Source organism: Mesoplodon mirus (genome assembly GCF_964341445.2).
Source record: "Mesoplodon mirus genome assembly, contig: HAP1_SCAFFOLD_1416, whole genome shotgun sequence".
Taxonomy (NCBI): domain Eukaryota; kingdom Metazoa; phylum Chordata; class Mammalia; order Artiodactyla; family Ziphiidae; genus Mesoplodon; species Mesoplodon mirus.
The window spans coordinates 53,743-77,666 of NW_028294713.1; the positions used below are offsets into that span (position 1 = coordinate 53,743).

General features: G+C 38.1%; 1 pseudogene across 1 annotated transcript; it reads left to right on the top strand.

Annotated features, from left to right (window-relative positions):
- Positions 1–488: 488 nt before the first annotated feature.
- On the top strand, positions 489–21,781 carry LOC309798024 (ferritin light chain-like; annotated as a pseudogene). The gene is made up of 2 exons: positions 489–569; positions 21,264–21,781. The product of its transcript is annotated as a ferritin light chain-like (transcript).
- Positions 21,782–23,924: the final 2,143 nt, after the last annotated feature.

The window sequence follows — 23,924 nt, forward strand, 5'->3', positions numbered from 1 at the left end:
AAGAGATCATGGAGAGAAACCGTCTGGATTTAATTTCATTATGAGGATGTCAAAATGTTAAATTACTTAAAATAAAACCCATACCGTTTTTATGCTAAGTTATATTCTACATGTAGCTGGAAAAATGTTAAAAATATTTTTAAAGAACTACACATCTGGGCTTCCCTGGTGGTGCAGTGGTTGAGAGTCTGCCTGCCGATGCAGGGGACACTGGTTCGTGCCCCGGTCCGGGAAGATCCCACATGCCGTGGAGTGGCTGGGCCCATGGGCCATGGCCGCTGGGCCTGCGTGTCCGAGCCTGTGCTCCACAACGCGAGAGGCCACAACAGTGAGAGGCCTGCGTACCGCAAAAAAAAAAAAAAAAAAAATTAGAAGTATCTGAAATAAGCCTAAATTCAGAGTTAATCAGATTGGCCTGCTTTCTCAGGGGGACTGGAATTCACTGCTCTTTCCCCTCAACTCCCTGATGTCAGTGGCACTTTCCGCAGATGAGGTGGCCTTCTCCGCCTACTGCAGAAGCTCAGTTCCCCCAGGCCCACTCCCTGTTTGAATCCCACCCTCGAGGCCAGGTGCCACCCTTCCCAGAACATTCGTGGTCTCATTTCAGTTTTTGACCTGCTCAGATTGAGTCCCTGTAGACTCTTTCTCAGCTTGAAACCTGATCTTCAACCCCTTTCCCTGACCTCGATGGTTACCTTCCTACTTTAGGTCTCAGGTGCTTTAGCTATAAAATGATATAGTTGCCCTTAATTCTAAAGTCTTCTTTCTAAAGCTCTACAATGTGGTGGCTCCTTGAAAATGTTTCTCTTTGCTGGTTTTAATTTTGTAGAGAATTAAAACCACAGCTACTCTAAAAGACAGTATGTTACATTGGATAAGGAAAGTGTGTTTTTGTAGTTAGATTAACAGGGATGGAAGACGACTTAGTATGTTTTAAGATACTCATGATCCATTCTCGTGAGAGTCAGGGGAAGAAGGGGAAGAGAGTTAATAAAATACCAAACCATTGTGACAAATTAAGTTAACAAAGATGTAGCTGATTAGTTACTACTTGAATAAGCCACACATATCCAATTCAAGTTTTCCTTTATTTTTCTAAGAAGGGATCCCAGTGAACTGAGTCCCATGTTCAGGAACTCCACGTTCAATGGCTTAGTCTTTAAAAACTGTTATGTTGCTGGAAGAAGAAATATTTCCCATCAAGTCCTAATTGATGTTTAGCTATCACGCACATTTGAAATAAATTTATTACTTTGCCTGATCTCAGTGTAATACATTCCAAAGGGGCAAAGAGCACACGAAAATTTATGGAGTCTCCATCTTCTACACTAAAGTGTGCAATAAATTACATAATATTGGGCCGTGAAATTCACAAGCCATAGAAACCACACCATTAGCAATGTATACAGTGGTAAACAGCAGGTAATGATAATGATATAAAACAAAACAGACTGTGTGTTGGCACTGCTGCCAATAAAGCAATCATTAAATGCATTCATATGCGTCTACGCTAGGTAAGCTCTTTGAGGGCAATTGCTATGAATTCTACATACCTGTCAGGATATTATATAGAGCCCAGTTTCTATGGCCTTTATTCAGAGACGCTGAGAAACAGTTACTGTGGGTAAATTCAGACCTTTTCTCAATATAGAATTTGGTCAACATGCATTCTGAACAGCAAAATTTCACACTGCTTTCAATTTTCCTACAGTAATTGCCACCTCAACAAATGCAGGATTAAGTATAATGGATTATAACAAGTTAGAAAGGAAAGATGGAAGAAAAGAAGGAAGGTAGAAAAAAGTTGCGTATGGAGTACATCAACATTTACGTAAAGAGTGGACCTAAAACTAACCTGAGGTTACCCTAAACTATTAGCGTATGATATAGAAGCGTAAGTGAAAAAAATAAAAAAAAAACAGCAAGGAAAACTCAAAGATTCTTTGTTTTTTCACTTTACTGCATATACACGTCCATCTTAAACAATCTATATGCTTATATCCAATAAGAGCATTGTTTTGCAAGGCTATTTGGGTTCTATCAGCATGTAAAGGTCGGACAACTCAACTTTAGCAGAGTTAGCCTTCAGGTGAATAATTGCTTCTTTCAGGTTGTGAGCATTTCAATTTTCCAGAAATGTTTCCCAAAAAATGAAAACTAAAAGAGTCCTAGGACAGCGTCCTTTAGAAGTTTTATAGTATCAAGGTTTTTGGAGGAAGAGTATCCTTGTCGATTATCAACACAATGATTCCAAGCAGGTCAATTTATGCTGAGAATATTATATAACAGAACCCACTTCACCTCCATTATACTGACAATGATCTTCCTTGTTTCAACCTTGTGCTTCTTAGTAAAGTTGAAAATACTGAGCCAAGAACAGACAGTGACAATGCCAGAGACTCAGATGTACCTATAAGGTGCCTTCAGACAACATCAGCCACCCAGGCTAAAGTCCTGGTTTAAAACATCCCAACATGAATGAATCTCAAAAACCATATGCTGAGCAAGTGAAGCCAGATCAAAAGGGCACCTACTGTATTATTCAACTTACATGAAATTCTAAACTGGGCAAAATTCATCTCTAAAGATAAAAATCAGATCCATGGTTGCCTTGGGGTGGGAGATGGGGATACTTTTACAAAAGCCTAGGAGGAAACTTTCTAGGGTTTTAGAATTGTTATCGATCTTAATGGGGGTGGTAGTTATACAAATGTGTACATTAATTAAAAGTCATTGAACCGTTGACTAAAAATGTCTGCATTTTATTGTGTGTAAATGATACCTTAATAAAGTTGATTACAAAATGAACCAAAAACAAAACAAAGAAGAAGAAAAACCTCTCAAGACCTCAAAGGAAATACACTGTTTTCTTCCAGGGTACCAGATTGGAAATGAGGCACTGGTCTGTTCTACCCTCAGATTATCCCGAGGATTATCTAGTCTATTTTAAAGCACTAGAGTCCCCTATCAGAAAAACTCACCCCATGTTTAATTACTTTGACTTCTTCTCTGCCTCTTCTCCCACACGGTGAAGTCATTTACGGAAGAAAAACCAGCTTTTTCCAACTTTGCATCATCACATATTCTTTCCAAAGCTACTATTTATGGAATAAAATTTGGCTACACTTTGTAAAAATCTAGTTTTTTGAGCCTTACAAATCTTAACAGTTAACCTATTGCCTCCTTTGGAATTTGGGAAAAAAATTATTTTGAAAATGAATAGCTGAGATTTGACATTTTTGTGTTTTGTGATTTTCTCTTCCCCTAAGAGAGAAGTGAGTAGGAATGAGAAACACATACATAAAGAAAAAACAAATTATCTTGCTGCCTTTGCATGGTTATAATTTATAGGAGGCCCTTTTCAACAATAATCTATTATCAGAATCAATAAAAATAATCTCCATGAAGGCCAGGCCAGGATATTTGTCTCTTTTTCAGCAGATTGCAATACAAACCACATTCATGGATATGCTTCTTCATGATCTTTGTAATACTGTAACAGCTGACCATTTCCTCATGCCTCTTCACCTTAACTTAAACCTGGTTTTTCATTAATGACCTCACATTTCCTTCTCTATCACTTGGTTGTCGGCCTCTTTTCCAACTCCAACTCCAACTCGCATTTCACTCTGGAACCAAAGGAAGACTCACACCTTCCTGCTTTTTAGTGGTACCTCAAGGTCATTACCATATTGTGATCACCCTGAAGAACAGCCAGACAATTGTTATTGCAGAGCCATCTGACAGTTTGTAGCTCTAAAAATTAACTAAGGACTGCATTTGTCAAAAATACCCTAGTTTAAGATTTTGGTAATATAGCAACAGTAATTCCGAAGTCATTTAGGACGATCAGTGTGGGAAGCACCCTCCTTCGGGAAGATCCTTTGCCATACAATACACTTTCCCTGTCAGGTAATAAGGAAGCATGGCCGTGGAGATTAAACTTTTGCGGAAAGAAATACTTGGCTTTGAGAAGGCTTGAAGTTCATACATTTTTCTTGACTTAGATTCCCCATTAATTACATTATCCACAGAGAGGTAATTATCAGAATTATGTAAGCAATTAAGGAGATGCTACTCCACATTCTTTCAGCTTGTTGACCTTTCTCACTTTATTTCATGTGGCTATCTGAAACATCAGTGATTTACATGTCTTTTTTTTTTTTAACAGATTTCTGTGTGTGTGTGTGTGTGTCCCCATGATGAAAACATCATTAAAATAAAATATCATGAATAGACTCTTAAGAAGCAGAGTCTACTTAAAGTCCTGGAAAATGTGAAAGCACTAATATTCATGGACAACTCTACACTCTGAACGCTACTCTAAATTTTATTGATCTCTATTTTGTCTAGGAGTTTTTCAAATTTTCTACCATGATCATTTGTTAGTTTTATAATTACATAATAAAGGCATTACATCATACAATCTTTTGTTATCCATTGCAGTTTTAAAACTATTAATTTCCTTGTCCTCAGCAGATATGTCATAGATTATTAGTACACAAGCAAAGACTTTCAACGTAACAGTACTCTATAGTGAGAAGAACTATACTGAGCTATCTCTATCCTAAGACAATGCACTAGGAAAGCACTAGGAATTCTTAAGCACTAGGAATACAGAGACAATCAAGGGGCAAGTTCCTTGCCTTCGAGTATACATAATCATTATAGCAAATGCTTAAATAGCACTTAGTATATAACTCACCACAGCAGTCTTATTATACTCCTTTTAAATAGGTGAGCAGAGGAAGCCACAGGGAAGTCATAGGGTAAAGCCAGAATTTGAACCTAGGTAGACTAGTACACTGTCCACAGCTTTAACTACTATGATAAAATATATATATATATATATATATATATATATATATATATATATATCTCCAAGTATTCCGAAGTTACAAAACACTTCTCTACCAAAACTCAAAAAGGAGCACACAAAATTGCATAGAAAATAAACATGTAAAAGGTCATAAATAAACCACAATATAACCTGCTCCACATAATATACTGACTGCAGTGTCCTGGGCCTCTCCCATCCTTAGGTAGCTGGAAATTACAACAAAATAATACTTTTCACTTTTGGAAGCCACACTATCTCTCATACCAACCAACCAATTACTTCCTTAGAGAGAATAGGAAATTAACCTGAATATCAGAAAAAAAACCATATATATATATAGCATTACTGATGTAGAATCTTTATTTAAAGACAATAACTTCAATAGCAGAGGGAACTTTACCATTGCAGGCTTCAGATAACCTCTATATTTCTCAGATTTTATGCTAAATCATAAAATGCCATATTGTGTCTGAAGCTATTTTTTCAATAGTCCATTTTCTTAAATGGACTAGCAAAGCAGTAAATACTGAGGAACATTTTGGCTCCCAAATCCTAAAGCCATTCTGATTATGCCTGGGTCATCATGGGGACATCATCGGAACTACCAGAGGACTGGCAGAAATACCAGTGGTCTGGCCAGCTTATAAATTAGAAATTATACAGAATCCAATTTTATTTTTTTGTTAAGTAATTCCTATGAGGTTTTTGGGATGTCAATGTAAAGTCCTTTGATGTGTAATCTTTATCCATTAGATAGGGAACAATGCCAATCCCCATCATAAATACGTTCCCAATCTGACACTGAAAATCCACTGTAGGGCATAGGACCTGCAAATAGGATATGAATCACACACATCCATCCACTCATTCAGACAATCCACAAATATTCATTTTTAAGTCTACTATATGCCAATAATGTACCGGGCTCTAAGATGCTAAACCATGCTAAATGCTGAAACAGACATACTCAGTTCTGGCCCTCCTGGAACTTATGACCTACAGAAGTGCCTTCATTGTAAATGGTCAGGACTCAGCCAATGCTATTATCATCAGCAGGTGACCAAATGATAGAGCTTGCTTTCTAAACAAGCTCCACACTCTTTGCTTTCAACATGTTTGCTTTCCTTCAAGCCACATAATCCAGTGGTCAGTTTCTCCCAGTTAGTGAGGTTTGGGGAAAATGTACCCAGTGAACAATTCCTTGTGGCCTCACTCTTTCCTCACACTCTCCTCTGTGCTCTTGAGCTAAAGAGACCTGGATTCGAGTCACTTGCTCTAACCTTATTATTTTAAAATAGGGCTGCTCCTGCTTTGAGGATTTCCACGGGATCAACACAGTAGCAAAGCAGCACTGAATCAGAAGCAGGTAAATTTCAAAATGACAGCTCTAAAAATATCCACTCTCCTTTTGTTCTCCTCCTATCCCTTTGCTCTGAACACCTCTGCTCTGAGGCTTTGCCTTTACCCTTCTCTGATTACTGCTCCAAAAGGGTTTCCAAGAACCGGGAGTATTTATGGTTTCACTTGCTCCCAAGTCCTTGGTGGAAAAGGATGCTTGCTTTCTGATTCTTACTAATTCCACACTCACATTGTTAACACAAAAATCATCATTAAAAAAAAATTTCCTCAGCTTCATATTTCATCTGGGCCAACACTGAAAGAATATTTTCAAAGAAACAATATCCTCTCTCCTTTGCTCTTCTGAGTTTCACGTTTTTACCTCCAGTCTCATTTTCAACCCTTATTACGGGATGCATCACCAAAATAGAAGAAAGTTCTTTCTGCTTTCTCTGTACCAGCCAATTATTCTACTTTGTTCTGTCTCTAACGAACAGAATGCGAAATCAACACAAAGCCTGATTATGCGACCTCTTCCAAGGGAAAGGTCTGAGAGTTGTCTATTTACTAATGAAGCTCAGTGTGTATTAAGGGTTGACTGAAGCAATCATCAGGAATTTTCATCCCTTAAATTAGTGTTTTCCACCAGAGGCACATCGTTCATTTCAGATAATATAACTTTTAAGTTCAGGATACAACTGGACAAAAGAAAAGAAAAAAAAGTAACCAACACAACATTTGCAGTAATAACACAGTAACAGCTATCATCCTTCCCTGAGGAATTCAGCCTACTTTATGGACACAATTTAGTACAAACTCATAAGAAAGCTAACAAAGCCCAAAACCACTTCACAAGAGCGTAGAGAGGTAAAGGTCAAAACTTATTACTGCCAGGCCCAGCAGACAATGGCACCTACCGGAAAGAGCACAGGACAGGAAAACCTGGAAGCCTGTGTTCCAGTTTCGGTTATTCCTGTAAGCATTGGTATGATCTGAGTGAACTCAGCCTGCCCTGCTTTTTCCGTTTATAAAAACCTACATTGGGTCTCCCTGGTGGCGCAGTGGTTGAGAGTCCGCCTGCCGATGCAGGGGATACGGGTTCGTGCCCCGGTCTGGGAGGATCCCATATGCCGCGGAGCGGCTGGGCCCGTGAGCCATGGCCGCTGGGCCTGCGCATCCGGAGCCTGTGCTCCGCAACGGGAGAGGCCACAACAGTGAGAGGCCCGCGTACGGAAAAAAAAAAAAAAAAAAAAAAAAAAAAACCTACATCATCCTCTCATTAGAATGAAATGCCACATCTGAAAAGTTGCAGATCTCTTTAGGAAAGAAACAAAACTCATGTTTCTAACCAAAATGGAATAATTCAGTCAATGGAGACATAATAAAAATCTGCCATAAAGCAACTGTTTACTTGAAATCTATCTTTTGTGGTGTATTTATATGGGTAAGGAGTGTAAGGATATCATAAGTAGAGTTACCAATTATTCCAGAAATCAAGGTCATTGAGTTCAGATTCCAACTTTGACCCTGACCCAGGCTTACAGAGATGTAACATGTGCCAATACCTCATATCCACCATACATGGGAGAAACAAGGTATGCAGACACATCTTCTTCTAAGTATCCCATATGTAGTGGTTTTAATACAGGGTCTCAGATTCATTGCCATTCTTCACATCCAGATGTGGGTATTTTCCCTTGAATTTGGGCAGGCTTTCCATGGCTTCAAACAATAGAGCAGGGGTCAGTAAATTATGGCTGGTGGGCCAAATCTAGGCCTCTACCGGCTTTTATAAATGAAGCTTTATTGGAACACAGCCATGTTCCTTAGTATATGTGTTGTTTGTGTCTGTTTTCACATCACAGCAGCGGAGCTAAGTAGTTGCAAAAGAGACTGTATGGCTTGTAAAGCCTAAAATATTGACCGTCTGACACTTTATGGAAAAAGGTCTCCAACGCCTGCAATAATATATAATGAAAGTGATGCTGTGTAACATCTAAGACTAGGTCATAAAAGGTCATGCAGCTTTTGCATGATTCTCCTGGAATGCTTCAACCCTGAACGCTCATTCTTGGGATACTCTATCTTGAATCCTAACTACCACGTTATGAGAAGTCCAAGCCACGTGGGCAGCCATCTATAGGCACTCCAGGCAACAGTCCTTGTTGGGCGCAGTGTTCAAGTCATCCCATCTCAAGGGCCAGACATGTGAATTAAAATTATCTAGATGATTGCAGCCCCAGCCATTTGAATCCTCGTGAGCTGAGGTTTCAGACATCAGTCACAGAGTAGAGACAAGCCATCTCCTCTGCATACTGTTTGAATTGCTGACCCACAGAATCTGGGCACATATTAAAATTTTTGTTTATTTCACCACTAAGTTTGGACTTCTTTGTTATGTAGCAATAGATAACTACAGCACTGTGTCTGTACACAGGAGATCTTCATTTCACAGAGCACATACTTTTAGATGTGAATGTTGACTGCTCAATTTCTAAGAAGAACGTATACACACATATAGGTACAAAATATTTATGTATATGTAAATATTAGACCTATATAAACTAATCTATATTATCCATAAAATGAGGGGCCCTTGATAATGGCTAACATTTCTTTTCAGTATTTATTGTGTTCCAAGAACTGATAAATTCTTGCATTGTATGAATTTTCTCTTTTAACCCTCATAGCAACTCGCTGAGAGAAGTAATGTTATCTCTATATTATAGATGAGAAAACTGAGGCAAAAACAGATAACATGCTCAAGAGTAATCAACAAGTAAATTTTAGAGTCAAGATTTGAACCCAAGTTCTCAAGGTTTAGATCCCTTACTCTTAGTCACCGAGCTATATACTGAGTAAGGAGATGAAAGCTGAAGCCATTACCTCATGCTCAAGAAGTTAGACAGAAACTTAGCAGGCATGGTTGAAAGAAAACAGGACTTGGAGTCGTAAGTCCAGAGCCTGAGTTATGAAATGAATTCTCCTCTCATCTAGATATAGGTTTGTTTTTAGAAAATGAAAAAGATCACTGCATATTTTGATGGTTAATTTCTGTACTTAATGATTACAAAAGAATGGAATTTTACCAGGGAGCTATTTTGCAATGACATAACTTATTGATTCAAAATCAAACCTTTATTATAAATTCTTGATTCAAAATCAAATCTTTATTAAGTCTCCGTTGCATCAGAAGTCTTTCCCATTCTTCATTTCTTTTAAAACCCTTTCCTGTCTACTCCTGGCCAAAGCTTGAAGCCTAATTTAACATTTGGAAATAAAATAATGAAATAGTCATAACACAGCAATTCCAATGCCTACTGAAATGGAAGCTCTAAATAATTTTTCAGATAATTTAGGAAATTAAAAATATTTACATCATAGATGCAAAGAGAGAAGTTACTTGTGTAATAAAATAAATGGTGAGACAAAAAGTTTCTGGTCAAGTAGATTTGTTTAAATATAAACACTAATTTGAGCTCTATCCCGGTGCTAAAACCCAGTGACAGGTTGCATACAGTTTCTAAAGGGATAGTTCAGTGCATTGGGTCAAATTCATGACATAAAATGTGGTATTATTAGTAGTACTAGAAGACAGAGTGTGACTGTCTTCTTTGGGACATAGATGAAGACCCCAAGATAGACAATATCAAGGACAAGTTATGTAGAATAAGATATTATCTCAGTCCTTGGAACATGTCATCCAGGATTGAACAAGAGGTAGATTTATTATGAAGTACATGAAGCCAGAGACAGTAAGCAATGAGTGGTAGTTGGTTAAAATAGACAGGTTTTAGAAGTAGAGGCAAGGATGTAGAAAACAAACTTAGGGTTACCAGGGGATTGTGGTGGGGAGGCTAAATTGGGAGATTGGGGCTGAAATATACACACTGCTATACATAAAATAGATAACTAATAAGAACCTGCTCTTATTAGCACAGGGAACTCCACTCAATACTCTGTAATGGGCTATTTGGAAATGACTCTAAAAAAAATAAAAGTGGATATATGTATATGTATAACGGATTCACTTTGCTGTACACGTGAAATTAACACAACACTGTAAATCAACTATATTCCAATAAAATTTTTTTAAAATAGGTTTTAAGAACCATAGTCAGGGAGCAGTGTGGATTGGAAAGACCTGGCAAGAAATATTTCTGCATCCTCAGACAATGCTCCCCAAGCTGGCTATTGCAAGGGTGAGCATTTAAGGGATCTTTGACCTAAGGAGGACATGAGATTAACAATCAACCCCAATGTGCATGAATTATTCTCCTCTGTGTTATCAGAAATCAGATGGCATCCTAGAGCAAGGGTCAGCAGATCTTTTCTGTAAAGGGTCAGATAGTAAATATTTTGGATTTCGTATACCATACCTCTCCGTTGCAACTGCCTATCTGCTGCTGTAGCACAGAAACAGCCATGCACCATACGTTAATGAATGGGTGTGGCTGTGTTCAAGCAAAATGTTATGTACAAAACCAGGAGTCAAGCGAGATCTGATCAGTGGGCCAGAGTTTGCGGACCCCAGTTCTGGGTCAGTGTTCACAGCTGAATGAGTCATGAGGCCTTAAGTTCCAGTTCTCATTGTACTACTTTCTACCTGGGTGAACTTGGGTTCATCCTTTTATTTATATGGGCCACTATATTAGTCAAGCTTCTCCAGAAAAACAGAACCAACAGCATGTGTATACAATGTGCCCATATATATTGATAGATATAGATCTAGGTATCAATATTGATACCTAGATCTATATCCATATCTATATAAAGATAGAGAAAGAGAGAGATATTTTAAACAATTGGTTCACACAATAATAGAAGCTTGGTCAATTCAAAATCTGCAGGTTAGGCTGTCTAGAGACTCTAGGAAGAGTTGCAGTTCAATTTCTGTAAGTCTTCTGGCAGAATTCCTTTTTGCGACAGGGAGGTCAGTCTTTGTTTTATTAAGAGCTTCAACTGATTGGATGAGGCGCACCCATACTATGGAGGATAATCTGCTTTACTCAAAGTCCAACACCAATTTAAATATGAATTTCATCCAAAAACACCATCACAGAGACTACCCTGGTGGCGCAGTGGTTAAGAATCCGCCTGCAAATGCAGGGGACACAGGTTTGAGCCCTGGTCTGGGAAGATCCCATGTGCCGTGGAGCAAATAAGCCCGTGCACCACAGCTACTGAGCCCGTGCACCTAGAGCCCATGCTCTGCAACAAGAGAAGCCACCGCAATGAGAAGCCTGCACACCACAACAAAGAATAGCCCTCGCTTGCTGCAAATAGAGAAAGCCCACGTGTGACAACGAAGACCCAACGCAGCCAAAAATATAAATAAATAAATAAATAAATAAATAAATAAATAAAAATTGTAAAAAACATGAAAACACCATCACAGAAATATCCAGAATAATATCTGACCAAATAACTGGGCATGGTGGCCCAGACAAATTGACCACCTAAGCCATAGTTTTGTTATCTTTTACTGAGAAATTTGACTTATCTGAACTATTTTGATAACTAGAAGATACCTTCTAGAAGTAACACCCTCAGGTTTTTACATGGTAGGCAGCAGAGGGAAAGAGCCCATTTGTCCAGTCAGATGACACCTAAAGGATAAAATTCTGTCTTCTCTTTCCAACCCACAAGGATGAATGCCAAAAATACATCACTTATATCTGCTTTAGCTAACATAGGATAGGTCTGGAACAGACCTATGCTCCCAGTAAGCCTCATGAAATGCTGTTTCATTAAGGGGAGACTTTACTTGCTAAGATTAGAAGCAAAAGAGGGTGGTGGATGAAACACTGCCCAAGGGTATACGTTCATGCAAGGAAGCAGGAGAGAGAATGGGTATCCGAAGATGTGCGCTCTAAGCCAACACTAATTCCAAAGCATCAGGTTATAATTCAGGGAGCACAACTGCTGGGGTTTTTTTCCCCCTCTTTTTTCCCCCAAAGAGGGACAAATCAAGCATACTGACAAAGGAAGAGCATTAGTCACCACAGCTAAATTCCTTTTTAGAGGTGATCTCGCAAATAATTTGGCTCAGTGTAGACTATGATTTGGTTCCAAAAACCATAAGCTAGAGCATTTCATTCCAGGTCCCTCCTCAAATATCCATGATAGGTAGAAATTTGGCAGCAGTAGTTCTTGAAATCTCCCCAGGTGATTATAATATGCAACCAGGGCTGAGAATCTGGAGATGTAGAGAGAATTTAAATTCAACTTTAGTTAAACAGTAAAACAAGCTCTGACTCTACTGGCTGGAGCTAGAAAAGGGATATGCATTTATTGGGATGAGAAGATAAAGAAAACCAGGGAGTAAATCAAATGCTTTACACCTGTGCTTAGCTAATTGTTACTCAGATAATTCAGACAGTCTTACAGTACCTGAACCCTGAAATTCCTTAGTTCTGTTTAAAAAAAAGTAACTCTTCAAGTAACTGAACTCTGAGAATCATGTAAATCATAAAGAAAAAGAAGAAATCTTATTTTTTGAATTAGTTGATTTCATATATACTGTTTCACTTTCATGATATTAACTAGTTAGCTTTCTTTCCATTTTATGTTTGAGGAAAGTAAGGCTTTAAAAATCTCAGTAATTTTCTCAAGGTCACTTGTTAAGGGTGTGGTAGGCAGCATAATGGCTCCTAAAAATGCCCTCACCCTAATCCCTAGAACCTACGAATATGTTACCTTACATGGTGAAGAGGACTTTGCAGATATGACTGAAGTTATAGACCTTGAGATAGAAAGATTATCCTGGATTACCTCATGGAACAAATCTAACTGCATGAGTCCTTAAAAGTAGAAAACCATTCCCAACTGTAGAAAGAGAAAGAGAGAGATGTCCTAATAGAAGCAAAATCAGAGAGATGCAACATTTTGGGTTTTGTAGGTGGAGAAAGGGGACTCTGAGTCAAGGAGTACAAGTGACCGCTGGAAGCGGATAAAGTCCAGGGAACAGAAACACCCCTAAGAGCCTCCAGAAAAGAATGTAGCTCTGCCAACACTTTTTTTTCTTTTTTAACCATCTATATTGGAGTATAACTGATTTACAATGGTGTGTTAGTTTCTGCTTCATAACAAAGTGCATCAGCTATACGTATACATATATCCCCATATCTCCTCCCTCTTGCATCTCCCTACCACCCTCCATTCCCGATCGCACCCCTGTAGGTGGACACAAAGCACAGAGCTGATCTCCCTGTGCTTTGCGGCTGCTTCCCACTAGCTATCTATTTTACATTTGGTAGTGTATATATGTCCATGCCACTCTCTCACTTCATCCCAGATTACCCTTCCCCCTCCCTGTGTCCACAAGTCCACTCTCTATGGCTGCGTCTTTATTCCTGCCCTGCCCCCTAGGTTCTTCATAACCATTTTTTCTTTTTTTTTTAGATTCCATATATATGTGTTAGCATACGGTATTTGTTTTTCTCTTTCTGACTTACTTCACTCTGTATGACAGTCTCTAGGTCAATCCACCTCACTACAAATAACTCAATTTCATTTCTTTTTATGGCTAAGTAATATTCCATTGTATATATGTGCCACATCTTTATCCATTCATCTGTCGATCCTGCCAACACTTTTACTTTACTCAACTGAGACCAATGTCAGACTTGTAAGGTAATAAATTTACACTGTTTTGAGTCACTATATTTGTGGTAATTTGTATGAAAGCAATAAAAAACTATTACAGGGGTCCTACAGGAGCCAGGCTATATATTTATACTTAAGTATTTCTGAAATGAATTTAACCTTGTGATTGACAGCAGCAGCAGCTTCCAAGGGATCCCACCACACACCTGAGGCAAAAGCAGCCTAATACAAAGCAGTGACAGCAGCAGGTCACTGCCCCACACTTGGGGTAGAGGGGGACTTGATCTACTGTAGCAGCAGCATAGCCTGAATGGGAACCCATCCTCCTGTGGCACTAGTCCCATCAACATTAGTCTAATCTGCTAGCACCTGCTGCGCCAACAGGCCCAACATATACAAACCCTCCAACTCAGCAGCATTAAGTGAGCCAGACTCAGTGTTTCCTGAAACTCATATCCAAAGGCACTGGAAAGCCCAGATATCACCTACAGTTATGAAAACATAAAAAAAACAATAACAGAAGACTGGGAACTTCAGAAAGAAAAGGGGAGCAATGGAATGGGTGAAAACAAATGGGGTAAATATAAGAGACTATCATTAGCCTCATGAGTTTCTTAAATACTATCTGATGGTCAAAGCAAGTATTATGACACCATCTGATGTGGTTTTCAATGTAGAGAAAGGAAATACTACAGAAAATCATACTTTAAAACTGGGGAATATTAAGAGACTAAATGGAAGTAAAATTTTGAAACTTCACTTGAAGTAATAAAACACTGATTCCAGTAGGCTATGGTAAGTTACATATGTATACTGTGATGCCAAAAGCAACCACTAAGAAAACTATACAAACAGTATACACAAATGATTATAAATAAATTAAATTAAAATGGACTTATTAAAAAATGTTTAAGTAACCCACCAGGCAAAATAAGAGAAACACAGGATTGAGAAACTAAGGTAAAAGACAAAACAAAAAATAAAATGGTAGACCTAATCTTTAACATAGCAATAATTACATTAACTGTAAATGATCTAAATAACCAAGTCAAAGACAGAGATTGGAAGAGTAGATTAAAAATTCACAAGCATGATCCAACTATATACTGTCTATAAGAAGTTTACTTTGAACATCGTGATATAGGTAGTTCAAAGTAAAAGGAAGATAATGATATATCATGTGAACGTTAATCAGAAAAAGTAGGAATGGCTATATTAATATCAGATAAAGTAGACTTCAGAGCAAAGGAAATTATTAGGGGCAAACAGGGTCATTACATAAAGATAACAGGAATAATCCACCTAGATGACCTAATGATACTAAATGTGTGTGCACCAAACAACAGAACTTCAAAATACATGAAGCAAACACTGAAAAAAGTAGTAAAAGGAGAAAATTTTAAATCCACAATTATTATTTGAGACTTCAGCACAGCAATTTATAGAACTACCAGAGAGAAAAATCAGCAAGAATATGGAAGAAATGAAAACATCATCAATCAATAGGATATAACTGACATTTAAAGAACACACTCAGTAACAGCAGAATACATATTCAAGTGTCCATGGAATATTCACTCATATACTATATACTGGGCAATAAAAAGAACCTTAGCAGATTTAAATTGTAATGTGCCTAAGTGTTGGATGCTAAGACTCAGAGGTTTTCTTATTTCTTTCATTTATATATTCATTAAAAAATTAGCAGATTTAAAAGAATTAAAATCATAGAGTATGTTCTCTAGCCATAATGGAATCAGACTAGAAATCAATAACAGAAAGACAACAGGAAAATCTTCAATCACGTGAAAACTAAACATCACAATTCCAAATAACTCATGGGTAAAAAAGACAGCATCAAGGAAATATTTTTTAATGCATAGAATAAAAGAAAATGGAGATATAACAGATCAAAGTTTGCAGAATGAAGTGAAAGCAATGCTGAAAGGGAAGTTTATAGCACTAAATTGGGAAAGAAAGTATTTCAAAGCAATAATCTAATTTTCTATATTACAACAGTAAAAAAGGAAGAGGAAAAAACACTAAACAAGCAGAAAGAAGGAAATAATAAAGATGAAATAGAAATCCATGAAACTGAAAACAGGAAAATGGGGGGGGGAAATCAATGAAACAAAAGGCTGGTTCTTGGAAATAAACAATCTAATCAATAAAGATCTAGCAAGACTGATAAAGATAAAAAGATGGATGGCACAAATCACAGATATCAGAAATGCCACCAGGGATACCATGACATATCCTGCAGGTTAATAAGGGACAAGATGTTATGAACAAGTCTACACTATAAATTCAAAAATGTAGATGAAATGGGCCAATGCTTCTACACTCAAAACTACCAAAACTCAGCCAAGATGAAATAGATAATCTCAATTTTCCTGTAACCATTAGAAACACTGATTTTTCATTTAAAAACTCCCAAAAGGAATATTCAGGCTTAGATGTTTCACTTTTACCCAAGACATAAAGAATTAACACCAATTTTACATGATTTGATAAGAAAGAGAAGTAGAAGGAACAGTTCCTAATTAAATTTATGAAGCCAGTATTACCTTGATACCAAAACCGGACAGGGATAGTATAGAAAGAAGAAAACTACAGACCAATATTTTTTATGAAATTGGCTGTAAAAATCCTCTGCCAAATATTAGCAAATTAAATCCAGAAATATATAAAAAGAATAATATACCATGACCAAGTGGCATTTATTCTACTTATGCAAAGTTGGTTAAATATTTGAAAATCAAACAATGTTATCCACCATATCCAATAGATTAAAGGGAAAAGTCATGTGATCCTATCCAATAATGCAGAGAAAGCACTTGACAAAATCCAATCCCATTCATGATTGTAAAAAAAGAAGAAAAAAGAACTCCAAGCAAACTAGGAATAGAAAAGGAACATACTGAAACTCATAAAGATGATCTACAAACAACCTATACCGACATTATATTTAACTGTGAAAGACTGAATGCTTTCTCTGTAAGATCAGAAACAAGGCACGGATATCTGCTCTCACCACTTTTATTAAATGTATTACTGGAGGTTCTAGTAAGAAAATAAAGCAAAAGTAAATAAATACATAAATTTAAAAGTTAAAGTTTTAAAAAGTTCATTTAAAAGATAAAAGGACTATTCCTACTATGTTGAATAGGAAGGAATATATCCTACTGAATGTTGAAGAGTAATATATCCTATTATATTGCCTAGGGAAAAGTAAAACTGTCTGTGTCTGAAGATGAGATGATAATCTAAATGGAGAAAATACCAAGGAATCCACAAAAAGCTTGAGAAATAATATTAGTTTGTAAATGTTTTAGAGTACAAGATCAACACAATTTTATCACATTATATATTAATAACAAATGTGTAGAAGCTTAAATTAAAATATGTGATGCCATTTACAACTGACCTAAATAAATACTTAAATACAAGCCCAACAAGACATTTATAGGACCTCTATACTGAAAATTACAAAATGCTGATGAAGAAAAATTTTAAAGTCCCAAACAAATAGGGAGACATACCTTGTTCATGGATTAGAAAACACAACATAATAAAGATGTCAATTCTCCCCAAGTTAAGAGGCTTAACACAATTACTCTTAAAATGCCCTCAAGGTTTTTGCGGATATAGACAAGCTTTTTCTAAGATTTGTATGGTAAGAAGAGGCTGAAGAATAGCTAAAACAATTTGTAAAGGAAGATTAAAAGGGGAGGAATTAATCCACCCAATTTCAAGACTTTGCAGTAATTTTGGAGGGTAGATACATAGATCAATGGAATGGAATAGAGAACCCAGAAATAGACTGACATAAATACATTTAACCTGTTTTTGACAGCAGTGCAAAAGCTATCAAGGAAGAATAGACATTTCAAAAAATGGTACTGAAACAGTTGGACATCCCTCGACAAAAACAAACAAAAAATGAACCTTAACCTAAACCTCCACACCTTACACAAAAATTAAATCAAAGTGGATCATAATCTTAAATGTAAAAGCAGGACATTTTTAGAAAAAAAAATAGGAGAAAATCTTTGGCATCTAGAACTAGGTGAATAATTCTTAGACTTGACACTGAAAGTATGATTAATAAAAGCAAAAACTGATAAATTGGATCTCATCAAAATGAGTTAAAAATGCTTCATAGAAGATCCTTTTAAGTGGATGAAAACTCAAATTACACAGTGGGAAAACATATTTGAAAATCCCATATGAGACAGATGACTTGTATCTATAATATACAAAGAACTCTCCAAACAACTTAAAAAAATCCAACTAGAAAATAGGCAGAAGACAGGAACAGACATTTCATGGAAGAGAATATACACATGGCAAAGAAGCCCATGAAAAGATGCTCAACATCATTAGCATTAGGGAAATGCAAATTAAGACCATAATGAGATGTCAGAGAATAACTAAAATTATAGTGACAACATCAAATGCTGGCGAGTACGTAGAAAAGTTATATCACGTCACTGGTGGGAAAATAAAATGGTTTAGCCACTCTGAGAAACAGCTTGACAGTCTCTTTTAATCCTAAAAGTAGATTCACCCTACAATGCAGTAATTGTACTCTTGAGCATTTATCCCAAAGAAACAAAAACTTAATTAAGTTCCCACAGAAACTTACACATAAATGTTCATAGCAGTTTTATTTATAATAGCCCCAAACTGGCAACTACCCAAATGTCTTTCAATGGATGAATGTTGAAACAAATTGTGATAAAATCTTATGATAGAATACTACGGAGCAACGAAAAGGAACAAATTATTAATATATGCAAAAATTAAGATGAACTTCAAGGGAATGATGCTGAAGAAAAAATTTTTTAAAGCCAATCTCCGAAGATAAGTAATTCATGGTTATGTTTACATATTATTCTTAAAATAACAAAACTGTGGAGATGGAGAACAGATTAGAAGTTGCCAAGGGTTAGAGATGGGGGTAGAAGGTACAGTGGGGAAACTTTGTGAGGTTTTTGTGGTCCCAGTACAAATAATACAGCACTCTTGGTTTTAATCCCTAAAGATTTTTAAAAACAATTCCTAATAAGAGGTGTCCAGATATTTAGCAATGGCAGCAGATTACAGGTATAGCTCCCCAGCATGACAACTTCAAAAGAGATTGTACTAATTCAATGCATATGTTAATTTTAAAAAGGCCAGTCACAGTACTTAAATGGTATATATCTTAACGATATTATTCTAAGTATCTAGCTATACCAGATGGACTAGCAGGATTTTCTGTACATTCAATCTTATTTAAGACAGTAAATCTTATAATAAGAGAGTTAAAAAAAGAAAAAGAAAAAAAAACAAACCTCAACTACAGTTGGATATTCTGATAGGAAGATGAGGTGAAAAAAGTAGCAGTGGTTCAAAAGCTTAAGCAGTGGCACCTAAATTTGGCTGCATATTAGAATCATCTGAAGCACTTTTTAAAAACCCTCACCTTGACTGTTGGTCATCCTAGACCAATAAAATAACTTTAAATCTCCTCAGACGATGCCAGTGTCTAGCCAGAACTGAGAACCAGCGGACTAAGCAGAAGGGGATGTTTCTACAAAGATTTCTTAACAATAAGTCCTTTCACCCAATCAGATTTACCTTCCCACAAAGGGGTAAAGAAGGCTAGATGTTGTCCATACTTGCTTAGCTTTAATTAGCACTTGTGACTTGCCCAAATCCTAGATCATGTTTCCCCTAAATTTCATGTTATTCCCTAAGTTTTTCAAATCCAGGGCTAAGGGGTTTGCCAGGATGAGATTTTAAGTGTTCACACAGGGGAAGTCCCTGGCAAACCAGGACAGCGGTCACTCTACATTGAATTGTAAAGTATCCTAAATAACCCTGCCACCGCTCCCAGATACTAGTCTGTGCCAACCAGTGGAGAAAAGGCATTCTCCATTACTACCACGGCAAATGCTGCTGTACTTGTCTTGGCTACTCTCTATATTTTCCAGGCGTCACTCCCCTTAACCTGCTGGTGGACGCTTTGGCCAGCTGACAATGCAGATATTTTCAAACTTTAAGGTGAATAAAAACCATATGGAGGGCCTGTTATAACAGAGATCACTGAGCCCCACTAGAGTTGCTGATTCCATAGGGCTGGGATAGGGCCCTAAAACTTGAATATCTGACACATTATCAGGGGACACTGGTAAAGCTGGTCAGGTTGTTACCGAATGCAGGTTCGTGTGTCTGAAGCACAGTGAGGCCAAACAAACCTAAAGGTTGGAGTCTGGAGAAGAGAAAGGTTTATTGCAGGATCGAGCAAGGAGAGGGGTGGTCCGTTTCCCAAACCCCTGAAATCTCCAAAGGATTTCAGCAAAGCATTTTTAAAGGCCAGGTGAGGGAGGGACATCCCAGGGCATGTGATCAGCTCGTGCACAATCCTCTGATTGGCTGATGTTGAGGCCACAAGGCAGGTAGCATTATCCATCCTTAGGTGCCAGAAGGTCTGGGGGCTACGTGCTCATGATCATCAAGGAGTTCATTTCTTCCACAGTTTCAATTTCAGTGCTTGTGATTGGTCTGTTCATATTTTCTATTTCTTCCTGATTCAGTCTTGGCAGGTTGTGCATTTCTAAGAATTTGTCCATTTCTTCCAGGTTGTCCATCTTATTGGCATAGAGTTGCTTGTAGTAATCTCTCATGATCTTTTGTATTTCTGCAGTGTCAGTTGTTACTTCTCCTTTTTCATTTCTAATTCTATTGATTTGAGTCTTCTCCCTTTTTTTCTTGATGAGTCTGGCTAATGGTTTATCAATTTTGTTTATCTTCTCAAAGAACCAGCTTTTAGTTTTATTGATCTTAGCTATCATTTCCTTCATTTCTTTTTCATTTATTTCTGATCTGATTTTTATGATTTCTTTCCTTCTGCTAACTTTGGGATGTTTTTGTTCTTCTTTTTTTGTTCTTCCATTGGGTGGTGGTTTTTAGCATCTGAAAACTCAAGAAATATGCCTGAGATACTATTATCTGAGTACTTCAGAGAGAAACTACAATAGAGGATATGGGGGATGGGTCTGTCCTAGGAAGGCCTCATAGGGTACTGCTTGGTTACAAGGTGACCATACTTTGAGAACCACTGCTCTAGTGGCTTGGAATGTTAAGAAAGTAATGGAAGAGTCCCTTCCCAGATCTAGATTCTAGTATCACCAGCTATTTTGGTGGGAGGAAGGGTAAGTTTTGTCCTTGCTTGGACTTCTTGTTCATTTATATCAAAGCCTATTTGAGGCAGTGCGTTCGGCAGTCCTGCAGATCTGTCTTTTGCTTCAACAGTGTTTGGAATGAACAGACCCAGGGACGCTCCTTGCTCCAGCCCCCGACCACCCTCCAACCTTTTTTCCTTTCGCAACCTTTGGAATCAGACACTCAGCTATCCTCAGCCTCCAGGACAGGCCAACACCATTTTTTGAGCTTAGCTCCTTATCACTGATCAACCACGAGTTCCCAGGTTCGTCAGAATTATTCTACCGAGGTGGAGGCCGCCGTCCACCGCCTGTTCAACATGCATCTGTGGACACTTACCTCTCTCTGAGCATCTATTTCGACAGCAACAATGGGACTCTGGACAGTATGGGCCACATTTTTCGCCAACTGGCTGAGGAGAAGTGTGAGGGCGCCCAGCGCCTCTTGAAAATGCAAAACCAGTGCTGCGGCCGCGCCCTCTTCCAGGATGCGCGGAAGCCTTCTCAGGATGAGTGGGGTAAAACCCAGGATGCTGTGGAAGCCGCCATTCTTAGGGAGAAGAATCTGAACCAGGCACTATCGGATCTGCGCGCCCTGGGTCCTGCCCGTGCAGACCCCCAGCTCTGTGACTTCCTGGAGAGCCGCTTCCTGGAGGAGCAGGTGAAACTCATCCAGAAGATGGGCGACCACCTGACCAACCTCCGCAGGCTGGCTGGTCCGCAGGCTGTGCTGGGCGAGTATCTCTTTGAAAGGCTCACCCTCGAGCCAAACAGGAGTCTCTGAAGTCCAGCTGCGTCTGAGGAGACCCTCTGGCGTCAGAGCTTCTGCCTGAAGCCCCGCTCTGCAGCCACTAGGCAGCTTTGTAACCGCCCTGGAGCCCTCTCCCAAGCCTTGGACCAAATGGAAACAATAACGCTTTTTGCAGAAGGAAAAAAAAAAAAGCCTATTTGAAATACAAACAGAATAAAGCGAAAAAAAGAAATATATACATATATTCACGTTCTTTTAACATATGAATTGCCCCACTTTATCTGTGTGAAATAAGTTTGTTCCCATTATTGGGCTGGTTCTCAAGCTTTGCTGCTCGTTTGAATTACCTAAAGAGCTTGGAAGAAAAACATTGGTGTCTGGGTCCCAGCCCCAGAGATTTTGATTCAGTAGGTCTAGGGAGGAGCCTGGGCACGGGGAGGTCTCAGAGTTCCCCAGGTGATTCTAATGTGCAGCAACTTTGTGAACCACCTCTTGGCTTCAATGCAGCTAGTCATCAGATATTAAATCTAAGACACATGGACTACTAGTGCGTGAGCTCTGTTGCTAGGTGTATTCCATTTTCTTCCTCCTGGAAGATTCGTGCCAGGGAAAATGATTGATAGTTGTGTTACTTCTCTGAAATGGATGGAAATTTCCAATTAGCGTGAACAGGGGAGGGTGAATGGGTGAATGCAATAAGGTGTATCATTTACGTATTGCCCTATGTGTATGGCTAGAAGCTTTTGCAACTGAGGTCTGCCCTACTTTTCATGCTAATGGTAATGCTTGTCCTCCTAATGCAGCTGTAAACTTTATAAGCCCATAGGTAGACAGCATCACAAAATATTTACCCCTCCCCACTGGCCCACTCTCAAGCTTCACTCCCCTTCCCCAATACACAAATGTACATCAATGCGCTTGAGACCAATATCAACATACTGACCTTCAATTCTTCTACTCTGCAGCTTCCCTCTTATCAGGAGATGTCAGCATTTAGTGCAAGGACAAATGCTTGCCTCTTGAGGAGTAATGTAGACAAAGCCTCCAAGAGGCAAATAGCCCTTAGGGAGGGGGAAAAAGTCTTTCAAAAAGGTTGATGCCCGGAGGAGGCATTTTCAGTCATCTCAGCTTAGAGGTCAAATATCCAAAATTAAAAAGGTTAAAAAAAAGAAGAAGAAAGCAAGGAAGAAAAGAAGGAAACAATTTTCTTATCTCATAGTAATAAGGCAGTTTTCCTTAAAAAAAGAAGACTTAAGCCTTAAATAATCTTTCCTAATCAAAATGTGCTTTTCCATCTTTAGACTATTCCTCTTATATCCTGTATTATTCATGATGTTTAATTCTTAAAATAGCACATGGCTGAAAACAGAAGCTAACCTCTTGTTCACTATGAATTAAATCTTCTTTTCCTAGGACCCGTCTACAATGTACAATTTGGGGTTGGCCAACATAATTATTTTCTCTGAAATACGTTACAGCATTTTGCCTTTTCAATATATAGTTATACAATACATTGTTAACACAACATATTTAATATAGTCAATATAGTAAATACAACTGTAACACACATGATATGATGCCACTTTGGTGATTTTCTTCATCCATGTAATTCTGAAATTTGACAGTATAGTTTTCATATTCTAATGAGCTGAGTATTACCTTTGCAAGGATAGAAAAATAAAATAAATTCATAATATTCTTGTGTGGTTTGCCCCTGGGGTGGATTACCATAATGGGGGGATATTTGAGCCTTTCCCCAAGTCATTAAAAATCCTCCAGCGAGCAGCCCCTTGTCCTCTCCAGGGAGTGGGGGGAAAGGATCTTTAATCATAATAATCCTGGGGGGAGAAATCTCGGAAATAAGACATCTGCTTCTGTGCCTTGTTGTTTTGCAGAATAGCAATGATTGCCTTAGCAGCTTCTATTGCCATATGTATACAATAAGTAAATGAACAGAAAATTGAATGAACGCATAAAAGAAGGATAAACCCACCCAGCTTAACAAACCCACTCTCTCACCTGCTGTGCCCCGAAACATGAAAGAAAGAATCACGGGATCATAAGGATTAATAAAATAACAGTCTCTGTTAACAATATTGACAGGAGGTATAAGGATAATTTGTCTGATGTGGGACCAACAGCTTAACTAACTGCTTAGTTCTTTTTTTTTTAAGGG